The sequence below is a fragment of the Trachypithecus francoisi genome, unplaced genomic scaffold, assembly GCF_009764315.1.
Source record: "Trachypithecus francoisi isolate TF-2019V2 unplaced genomic scaffold, Tfra_2.0 Lachesis_group10, whole genome shotgun sequence".
Taxonomy (NCBI): Eukaryota; Metazoa; Chordata; class Mammalia; order Primates; family Cercopithecidae; genus Trachypithecus; species Trachypithecus francoisi.
Genome location: NW_022681455.1, coordinates 27,147,612 through 27,158,748, shown reverse-complemented (window position 1 = coordinate 27,158,748; position 11,137 = coordinate 27,147,612). Strand labels below are relative to the sequence as shown.

The 11,137-nt window shown below is 42.5% G+C and overlaps 3 non-coding genes across 3 annotated transcripts; 2 read left to right on the top strand and 1 right to left on the bottom strand.

Annotated features, from left to right (window-relative positions):
* Positions 1 to 706: 706 nt before the first annotated feature.
* TRNAI-AAU lies at positions 707 to 780 on the bottom strand. Its single transcript has one exon. It is a non-coding gene; the product is annotated as a tRNA-Ile (tRNA).
* A 6,949-nt stretch (positions 781 to 7,729) lies between these two features.
* Positions 7,730 to 7,802, top strand: TRNAA-AGC. Its single transcript has one exon. It is a non-coding gene; the product is annotated as a tRNA-Ala (tRNA).
* A 2,423-nt stretch (positions 7,803 to 10,225) lies between these two features.
* On the top strand, positions 10,226 to 10,298 carry TRNAA-AGC. The gene has a single exon. It is a non-coding gene; the product is annotated as a tRNA-Ala (tRNA).
* The last annotated feature ends 839 nt before the right edge of the window (positions 10,299 to 11,137 follow it).

Sequence of the window (11,137 nt, the reverse complement as noted above, 5' to 3'; positions counted from 1 at the left end):
AGGAGGAAGGCAACCCAGACTCAGAAAACTAGGAGAGGTGTCAGGGAAGATATTTTCCAGAAGATGGTGTTGTGTCTAACAAAGCCATGAGACCAGCAAAGAGGAGGTGAAAGGCTCAGCGTTCTGTGGGACATTTCCTTAAGTCCAGTATCTCTAGAGTTGAGTGTGGGAAGCTAAAAGAGCGGAAATAGAAATGAAAAATGGGAGTTCTTGAGAGGCTTTATTTACCCTGCACAAGCCAAGGACTGGTCTGGGGGAAGTAAGCAGATGCACAGTTAAGAAAGCCCGTATCAGGAGTTAGTCATGATAGAGAAGGATTTGTACACTTTGGAAATCGTAAAAGAATGAAAAGCCCAGGTCTTTATTTCCGTGTTTTCGCCTCTGTTTTCACGTTCCTCCCGGGTTTCAATTTCCTTCTGGAATCTCAGCTCTCTTCATCATCTGCTCTTGCAGGAACACTAAACTGCAAACGCAACCCTACGATTCAGGGAACTACGTCCCATCAAGATTACTGGGTACGTATACATTTACTTTCTTGTTCTCTTGCGACTTTCTATACCACTGCACACAATTGTTACCGTGAAATAAGCATTAAGAGTCTGCGTAGATTACTGGGTACATATACATTTACTTTGTTGTTCTCTCGTGACTTTTGATACCACTGCGCACAATTGTTACTGTGAGATAGACATTAAAAGAGTGCGTATGGCCCGTACGGGGATCGAACCCGCGACCTTGGCGTTATTAGCACCACGCTCTAACCAACTGAGCTAACCGGCCCTGCCGACGGGTGTGCACCCTGGGTCTTATGAGAGGCTTAAAGGCGAACGTTATTCCAATCACCAAAAGAAGTTTCCTAAAAGTTCTCGGAGCTGGAAAAAACCTACGGTCTTTGCTAACTTCCTTACGATCCTCGGCAAATTTTTTCGAACCCTGCAATTTCAGTTAAAATACAATTCGGCGGAAGGAAAGTTCAAATGTCACCTGCCTCAGTGTTTCATGACAACGGGTTTTAGTGACTACCCTTTTAAATGCAACGCCATCACCTTCCGCTGGTACTGTAGCCCGTCCCTATCACTCCTTTCTACTTTGCTTCCGTAGCTTCTGAGCGACCCTTGAAGAAATTGACGGAAAACGGAAGGAATTACCGCCAGTTCCTCTCCACGGGCGGTCAAGGCCAATGTAAGTCTCCACCCAGGCTCCTCTGCTCGTAACTTCTAATACAGTTCCCACTGTGTTCGCCCATGTTTCCCAAAAGTGAATATTTGATCCCTACCCCACCCCATTTTTAGCAAACTCGGGAAAACGTACTCATTTTTCTACCTGAAAAGGGCACTTTAGAGAAATACGTCCCATTACAGTCTTTGTGTTCGTATTTTATTCCTTCTCGGTGAAACAGGTATAAGTTCATCGGTATTTTATGCACAAGACAACTTTGAAGCCCGACTCATGGCCTTTAGATTAGGAAACATTCTCCGGGAGCTCTGCTGATCGCTAGGTCTTACGAGGTTGGTGATGCCTTCTGTCCCAAAGAGAACTATTTCTCTGCGTGTTTCCGCCTGGCTGCCCACTTCTCCAGCAGAGAAACGGCTGTTCCTCGGGATTCATTTTTGGAAGTGCTTTGGGTCCTGGGTAATGGGGTCGCATCCTGCAGCATCGACAAGATGGTTGAATAGGCAGGAGCACCCACAGTACCCAGGGACTAATAAATAGCTCAATAGACACGTTTCGAATAATTGAATAAAGGAAGTCTCAACCAAACCCCTTGCTGTATTACAGATGGTCCACCTCTCTGCCTAGACTATTGTGCTGACTTCCTGTTCCTTCTCCTGGCTTTTGAACTAGATTCTCACCTCTCTCCAATCCGTCTTTCGCCGGGCTGGACTGTCTTTCCGCCTCACTTCTGAAATTCTATCCGTTGCCGCCTCTATGCAAACCGACTCTGGTTAATACTTCACTCGGTATGGCTCCCCTCTTCCTTCCGCACTTTGCACTGCGAGAAATGCCCTTCCTTGAGGCAGCTGGAGGCCTCCTTCTGCTGAGAGCTTGGTTGTGGACACAGCCTGGAGTAGAGGCGAAAAGGAAAGAAGGCCGGGAGATAATCGGGGAAACACACACACCTTTCGTCTGGTTTGAAAGCTGGCGCCCGAAAAGGGGAGCGAAAGGAACAAGAAAAAAAACACGCTCGGGAAGTGTCTGAGATTGCTGCGGCCATAAAGCAGAGAGCACTAACCGCGGTACGGATACGGGAGGGGAGGAGGGCTCCACCCCCGGGCCTGTGCCCACGGACCTAGGTGAGGACGGGCACTCCTGCCTCCGCGCCCAAATGTTGCATTTCCCAAGACCACCCTGGCCCGCCACGCCCCCATCCCGTGCCTATAAAAACCCCCGAGACCCTAGCGGGCACAGACACAAGCGGCTGGATGTGAAGAGGAACACACCGGCGGGAGAACACAGAACACCCACCCTCTCTTTTAGTCACCCTGGAGGCGTCGGAGAAGGCGGTTTCAGGGATCCGTGAAGAGACCCTGAGTCTTTTACATCCCGGAGAATGACAAGAGAGAGAGTACCTAGGCGACGTTTACTTTCTGGGATTTCGGGAGATGCGGTTTTCTACACGCCAGGGGCCAAGCCTGAGAGATAGGTAGACGGCAGGGATAGGCGCTCTCTCCGCGCCCCAAACGCCCCTGCTCATACCTGGGTTCCTTGATTTTCCTGCCTATATAACCGAGCCTCCCATGGCCGGGCTCTGAGCTCTCATTCTGCGAACTGCGACAAAGAGGTTAACTGTGATGCGCTTTGTATAACCCCAGGATTCTGCACTTGCCCAAGGGCGAGGCGCAAATCCAAAACCAGGCACAACTGAACACCGAGATCAGCTGAGCCCTGAGTGTCTCGTGACATAAAATCCCTACGATTTTAACAAGGGCTGTATTTGTGCTAGTCCTGTTACCGACAAACGCATGTCAGATCCCATCTGTGTTTAGCTCAATGTGTGACGTTAGACATGTCGTTTTGCTCCTCAACTTTCTTATTTGTAAAAAGAAAAAAAAAAAGTGTTCTGGATTTGCAGAGGGCCTCTTCAGAGCTAAGTTCCAGTAGCTGTACTGTAAATTGATCTCTTGGGCAGTCCTGTTGGTGAGGAAAGAGGACAAATTGAGAAACGAACAAACAGAGAAGCTGCGAAAGTCCTGTGACTTACAGCACAGGACAAGTCTACAAACCATGCCACGCCGCACTAAGCTCAAATTGTTTTAACACCAGCTTACTCAGACCGGGTGATCCAAGATAAGACCAAAGCCAAACTGATCCAGCAACTCTGCACAGATCTTCATGTTCCGGCAGCTAAGTTCCGCTGAATAAACCTATGATTCGCCTAGTTTAGAAATTCTGTCCAGTCCCTCCTGAGAAGGACCTTGCTAACTTTTCCCCTAAAACTGTCCTATGAATACCTCCAGTCCCCAAACCCTGGAAATTCTGGTCTCTGACTCGCCCTTGTTTTAGGCAGTATTGGGACTCCACAGAGGTGGGGCTCTTTGCTCAGCAAGTGTAATAAATCCAAGGTAGTAGAATCGATTTGTTTTCTTGGTCGTCTTTTTTTTGGGAGTGGGTCTTCTAAATGTTGATTCTGATCCCCGCCTATGGATACTTATAAATAAGTAGATATTTGCACTCCATCATTATGTGGAGCTAAAAGTGTTAAATTTTACTATCTAATTACCTCTAAAATAACCATTAAATTCAACGATCTGAAACTTATCTAATGAGTTCCACATTCTGGAATGAAGGGATGTAATAGGTAATAACAGGTCTCAGTCCCGAATGGAGAAATAATCACACAGACACCAGATGAAAGATGAGTAAAGTGGAAAGCAATAGGCAGAACAATAATTTGCCTTATGCTACGATTTTTGGAGTGAAGCAAGAAAATTAATCAAGGAAACAAAGAAGAAATCCAAGACGTAGTAGTGTTGGAGTTGCATTTTTGTGATATGACACTACTTCGATTCTACAGGATTCACTTGGTCTCCATCTGACCTCCTCAGAGTAGACTGCTCTTCCCCAATCACTCCTGCAATTACCCTAGGAGATTTGTGATCCTAAAGTAAGGGGGAGTTTTGAATTTACTTCTAAGTACACCTGCATGATGCCATTACTCAGGACAGGGTAGCTGAACAAACTCAGCTCGGAATCCTTTAAGCAGAGGCAATAATTACTGACACTCTATTTAATCAGATTCTGAACATGATGTGCCACTTTTCCTTTTGGGTCTGAAGTGACGCCAGCCATTTTCACAGTTTCTTCCACTAGGAGGTCCTGGGAGAAAAGTGATAAAGGTAGATTCAAGAATGGTTAGTTTGAGTAGAGAAATAAAAAGGCAAGTGTATTTTTCACTCAGTTCACCTTGGTTCTAAGAGTGGGTCTATATAAAGAAATGGAACATGCTTCTGCAATTTATATTCAGGCAGAAAAAGTCATGAATTTCACTACAAACCCATGTCCCTTCCTCCACATGACAAATTGATGAGGGTATTCTTTCTTCTGTCGGTAAAACGAAGTCTGGGATGTAGGTTGCAATATTAGCAGTGCCATAGTGCAGAATTTCTCATAATTAACACTTTTTACTTAAATACATAAGAAAACAGAATTGGAATGTAAAGTTAATAAATTAATCAGGTTATAAACAATATGAACATAGAAGCAACAATTGCATGGTCTTTGGCATGCAGTCTTTGATTTGGGGAATGCATTCTTTTCTATTTCTATCAGGAAGGAGGAAGAGAAACAGTTCATATGCACATGGAATAGACAAAAGTATGCATTTATGCTCTTGCTCCAGAGGTATATCAAGTCCCCCAATTTTTCGTAATCTAGTCCAAAGAGAATTGAACTGTCTGGACCATTAGCAAAACATTGGTACACTGTATTGATAGTATCATTTAAATCTTCAGTGAGCAAGAAGTGTCAAGTAAGGTATAGATTTTGTCAAGCTCTGCATGTTCCAGAGGGTGGGAGAGAAACACAGAAACCATTCATCGACCTGGTCCGTGAATGAAAGTTTTTAGGATCTGTGAAATTCTCAGACATTTCCTCCAAGGTAAAGACTCATTGTTGCATCTCGAAGTTCCCATCACTTAGAAGGGAGCACTGTGCTCACCATGTTTCTTTGGGCTGTGAAAGCGGCATGTTCCGCACTTGGAGACCCTTCTCTGACACATTTGCCAACAGATACTGAATTAGAATATTAACAATTGAATCCAGCACTATCTATAAAGCATAATGCACCATGAGTTAAGGGAGATTGCCTCGGGAATAAAAAATTAGTCAAGCATTGAAAAGTCAATTAAATGTAATGTACTACATTAACAAAACAAAAACTACATGTAATCATCTCACTAGATGCAGAAGAAATATTGGACCAAATTTGCCATTCATTCGTGGTTTTAAAAAATTATCTCAGTAAACTAAGAACAGAAGGAAAATTCCTCAGATGAATAATGGGCATTTAAGAAATTCCTACAACTAACAACAGAGTTAATAGTGGAAGAATAAAAATGTACCCTTTAATATTGGAGAAAAGTGCAAAATATCTGTTCTTATTTCTTCTACATGTTACAGAAAGTCGTAGCTAGTGCCAGAAAGTAAGGAACGCATGAATGAAGAATAAACGGCATACTCATTTTAGAATAAGAAAAATATATTCATTTGCAAACAACATAATCAGATACACGAAAAATCCTAATGCATCTACAAAAATAAGCATTATAAGTAAATATAGCTATGTCACAGATTACAATACACAAAAATTAATTGTATTTCTATGTACTAGCATTAACAAAAATGGAAAATTAAGTTACCATTTTCAATAGGATTAAAACAAATGAAATATTTAGAGATAAACTTGTCAATGTGCACAAGACTTGTACATAGAAATCTGCAAAAGATTGCTGAGAAAAACTCAGGAAAATCTAAATAATTGGTGTTTTTGCCATATTTACAGATTGAAAAATTTAATATTATTAAGACATCATTTTTTTTTTCTCTGAGTTGATCTATAGATTTACTACAATCCCAACAAATATCCCAGCAGGAGTTTTGTTTTGCTTTGTTTTGTTTGTTTGTTTTTACAGAAATTGACAAGCTTATTCTGAAGGACCTAGAGTAACCAAAATAATTAGGAAAAGAAAAACAATGATACAGGACTTACATCAAGTGATTTCAAGACTTACTATAAAGCTAAGGTAATCAAAATAATGTGGCATTGTCTCAGGGATACTTACATAGACTGACGGAATAGAATAGATAGTCCAGAAATAGACCAACGTTTGTGGTCAACTGATTTATGACAGAGGTGAAATGTTATTTAATGAGCTTTTTAAACAAATGGTCCCAGGCAACTGAGTATGGAAAAAATGATTCCCTACCCTTACCTCACATCCTATACAACAATTAAATCAAAATGGTTTATATACATGAAGTTTAATGTTAAAGATATCAAACTTGTAGAAGAAAAGAAGAAAAGAAGTCTGCACATATTTGATGTAGGCAAAGCTTTTTCAGAAGAGACCAGGAAAGCATGAGCCCTGACAAAAAAAGATACTTTGGATTTCATAAAATATTAAAATGCTTTTTCTTTGAAAGACAATATTAAGAAATTTGAAAGGCAAGACATCGACTTGAAAAGAAATTTAATATATGTTATATGCACACACAGTTGTTACACATCATATGTGTTACACATGTAACAAAGGACTTTTATGGAGAATAGAAAACACATTTTAGAACTCAGTGATACAAACACTCAGTAAGGATAAGGGCAAAAAACTCGAGCAGGCATTTCACAAAATAAGATGCTTATGCCGGGCGCGGTGGCTCAAGCCTGTAATCCCAGCACTTTGGGAGGCCGAGACGGGCTGATCACGAGGTCAGGAGATCGAGTCCATCCTGGCTAACACGGTGAAACCCCGTCTCTACTAAAAAAAAATACAAAAAACTAGCCGGGCGATGTGGCGGGCGCCTGTAGTCCCAGCTACGTGGGAGGCTGAGGCAGGAGAATGGCGTGAACCCAGGAGGCGGAGCTTGCAGTGAGCTGAGATCCGGCCACTGCACTCCAGCCTGGGCGACAGAGCGAGACTCCGTCTCAAAAAAAAAAAAAAAAAAAAAAAAAATAAGATGCTTACATGGCCAATAGGCACACTAAAAGATGTTCAACAACATTAATCAGTACAAATATGCAAATTAAATCTATCAAAGATTAACAGGAAACAACAGATCTCAAATCCCCTAAATGGAGAAACAATTAGTAACACAGATATTAGATAAAGATAAGTTACTTGAAGGATCGATCGATAAAAAGATACTTGGGTTTATTTCCAGGTTTGTGTTATCAAAAAGTGATGCATTCAACAGAGCATTTGAGGTAACTGCTAATTAGGGACGGTACTTCCTTCTCTTTCATCTAATGGGAGAGTGAAATCGGATTAGAACTAGAGCTTTCCTAACGAGATCTTTTCTCTCTTCGTCAGGATCCCGACTCGGATTGAAAAAGCAGAGGATGGTCACTGCCTTCCAGGTCTGAGGCCGTCTCCCAGAAGCTTCACTCCTGGCTTCGCCCTGGTAGGGAAGTTTCCGGAGGTGTTTGAAAACCTGGAAACTTAAGTGGGACATGGAACGATATTTGTATTTGTGTCCGGTTATAAAAACAGGCAGAAAAGACAAGTGTAGTGTGGGGGAATTAGCTCAGGTGGTAGAGCGCTTGCTTAGCATGCAAGAGGTAGCAGGATCAACGCCTGCATTCTCCAGCTTCTTTTAATCCCTGGTCTACCAACGGTGTCTGATAAATACTTTCAGCGGATTTACCGCTCTTTATTTAACTCAGTGTCATCCTGTTATGTACATCTTTTCTCTTTTTCGTTTTCTTTTTAAGGAAATGATACATAGTATTACATGGAAAAGCAAAAAAAAAAAAAAAAAAAAGGAAGAGATTAGTCACAAATGAGTTTTGCAAATACAGGTTTTGGGGCTTCAGCTCGAAGTTAATAAAATGTGTTTTCGTGGGGAAACCAAACCTTAGCCTTTTGGGTACAAAATATGAGAAACAGCCTAGAAATAGTGTCCGGAGGCAAGAGCAAGAGATTTGAATGTGCCAGTCTTTTGCTTTTAATCACATTGACAACACATGGTCAGGTAGAGGATGAAAACGTGTCTTCTATCAGATTACCTGAGAGTTGGCCAGGTATTTAGAAGAGAGACATGCAGGAGAGAGGTAAGGAAGGAGTATAAGTGAAGGTGGGAACTAGCATATTAACTCTAGTGGTCCGATACACTCACTAAGAAAAGTGACATTCAATCCTTCTATTTAACTCTCTGAAAGCTCGTTCTGACAAAATGTGCTCAAAATAAATTGGGACCTAGGTCTTCCTCTAATTTCCAACACGAACCACAGTGTAAAAAATAAATAAATAAATAATAAATAAATAAAATGTATTTTTGAAATTGCAACACTATCCTCTATTTAAAGAAATTACATGAGGCTCTGTATTAACAACACACAGGTTGACTTTAGCTCAGCTGGCCAAAGCAGAGCTCAAAATGCTGAAGAGAGTGGTCTTTGTGTAGGTGACTCCAGGAAGCTCTTGTAGGTCCCTGGGACGTGCCCCTCTTTCCATCCTTCTTTCTTTCCCATCGCTCATATCTCTCTCTGACAACATTTGACTTCTCAGCATTGCCCTTTGTCAATTGTAATAGAAAGACCATGTTATTGATTACATGTTTTTCTATCTTATTTCCTTATTCATAAATGAACTCAAAAATGAATGTCAGAAATAATGAACATGTTGTTGAATTTTTGTCCCATAGGAGCAGCCTCTTTCATTCTCAGGATGTGCCCTCCTAATAAACTGGGACCATGAAGGAGGGGCCTGAAGCTGCCCCAAACCACCTGCAGCTCCATGAAGGTCATGCCTCCACCCACTAATCACTCTGAAAGTAGCGCCCCTCCACTCTTCTCCAACCACATTTCCTTTTCAGGCAAAAACATTTCTATGGGTTTGTTAGACCCTAGCTTCTAATCCTTTCTTCAGTCTTTACTGATCTGAAGCCACTCTCTCCTTTGAGGCTTCTAAATTATCCGTATAGCCTTTCTCCATTCAGCAAATTTTCATCAGGCAAAATCCTACTTGATGCTACTTATACTCAGAGAAAAATGACTATGTTACTGTCTTAAATGAGAATTCTTCATGGGTGGAAAGCAGATTTGGAATCCACTACAACTCCAAGGCAGTGGAGCTAATGTAGCTTCCCCTGGGCTACAGGGGAAGTCTTCTTCGGTGGGCCTGGGAATTGAAGAACTAGACAGGCATAAGAAGGACAAATGTGGTGTCCAATGCAGCAAGAGAAGTGGGGAGGACGGTGACAGGGAAGGAGAATGGCAAGGGAAGCACCTAACCAGCAGCCACTGTATAGCCTGCATCTGTTTTTCCTTTTGCCTGAGAGATCCCTGAGCTCTGTGGTGACAAATTTCCATAATTTTTCATATACAAAACGAAGATTATAAACTATTTCTAGGCATTTTACCTGCATTAATATTAGTATGTGTACAGCATCCAAAATAGGGCCTAGACGACAATTGCACAGTACTACTACTTGTTGTTGTGGCAGTTTCTACGTGGATCATTGGCCTCATCCACTGTGCCTGGTGCTGAAGAAGTGCTTCAGGAATGACTCCACAGATTGAGATTAAAATTCTCAAGCTTTCTCTTTCTCAGCTCCTCCAAGGTTCTCCATCGCTTTCTGAGTCCTACAGGAGGAAAGTGCTATCGAAGATGCGGCGCGTATGGCGTGAGGCTCCGGGGCTGGGAGAAGCTGCCCCACCACTTCCGGGCGGCCTTGCCTGCAAGGAGCAGGTGACGATCACAACTCTAGAGCAGGCTGCAAGAGCTGTGCCCGCAAGCCAGGCAGTTCCGGGTGGTGCTTCTCCGTCTGGAATGTGCTCTCTACTTCCGAGAGATGAGGAAGGCGAAACTGGGAAGTGAGGAGAGAGATCTCCCTCATGACCTTCTTTGGAAATCCCTATTCTTCACACTGTCAGGCTCATAGAACTTTGCTCAAGGCAGTATCTGAGAAGCTCCGCCCTCAATCTTGTCCTACCAGGGGTTTGGCGGCCCAGAGTCCCGGCAGGCTCCTAATAACCAGGAAAATGGGTGGGGTGCGGCATTCCCCCGGTGGGGAATTAGCTCAGGCGGTAGAGCGCTCGCTTAGCATGCGAGAGGTAGCGGGATCGACGCCCGCATTCTCCAGCTTCTTGTCTGGTTTATGTCTCTTGGTCTGTATACCCCGTTCTTTCTCCTGCTGACGACGTCGGTGCTTCTTAGCTGGGAGAAGATCAGAGGAACCCGCCGCCTCCCTGGAGCCCGTGTTTCACTGCTCCACATACAAGAGTCTTGTTGCCCCTGCCTCCAGCCTCCCTTCTTTTCCACTCCTGCCTCAGGTTTGGCACTTCTAGGTACTCAGGTCTCAAGGCAAATTTCCCGTCTTTCGACAAGTACAGCTAAAAGTGATGCCACACAATCTCTCAGTTCCTGCTATATCTTCACAAATATCGTCTCCTCTGGAAAGTACGTCTTTAAGTTATTCGTTTGTTTTTCTCTCCCCTAGGTTGGGAGCTTCCTGAGTACCAAAACACTGTCTATGTAGACTGTGCTCAACTCACTTCATCCCCATGTGTAGAGTCAAGGTTCTACAAAACACAGTTACTGCCTTGAACAGATGAGGTGGGTGGTATAAGGAAATAGGGAGATAAAACACAAAGCAATACTGAAAAACATTATCCTGCCACATTTCTCAAATCTTAATAATAGCATTCACTAATGTATTTTGGTTTTTCTTTGTGCTTTCTCCATATCCCTTCATTTATTTATTTATTTATTTATCTATCTATCTATCTATTACATTTGACTGACAGTTTTACTTTTTTTTTTTCAAATGACCAATCAGATTTTGCTATTTTCTAGTTAATTCCTGTGTTTCCTTCACCATTCTATTTTCTGGTTTTCTATCGGGCTGCTGATCTTCTTCTTCTTTTTCTTTCTTTTTTTCTTCTTTTTCTTACTTCTTATATTTAATGCACTGATTTCTT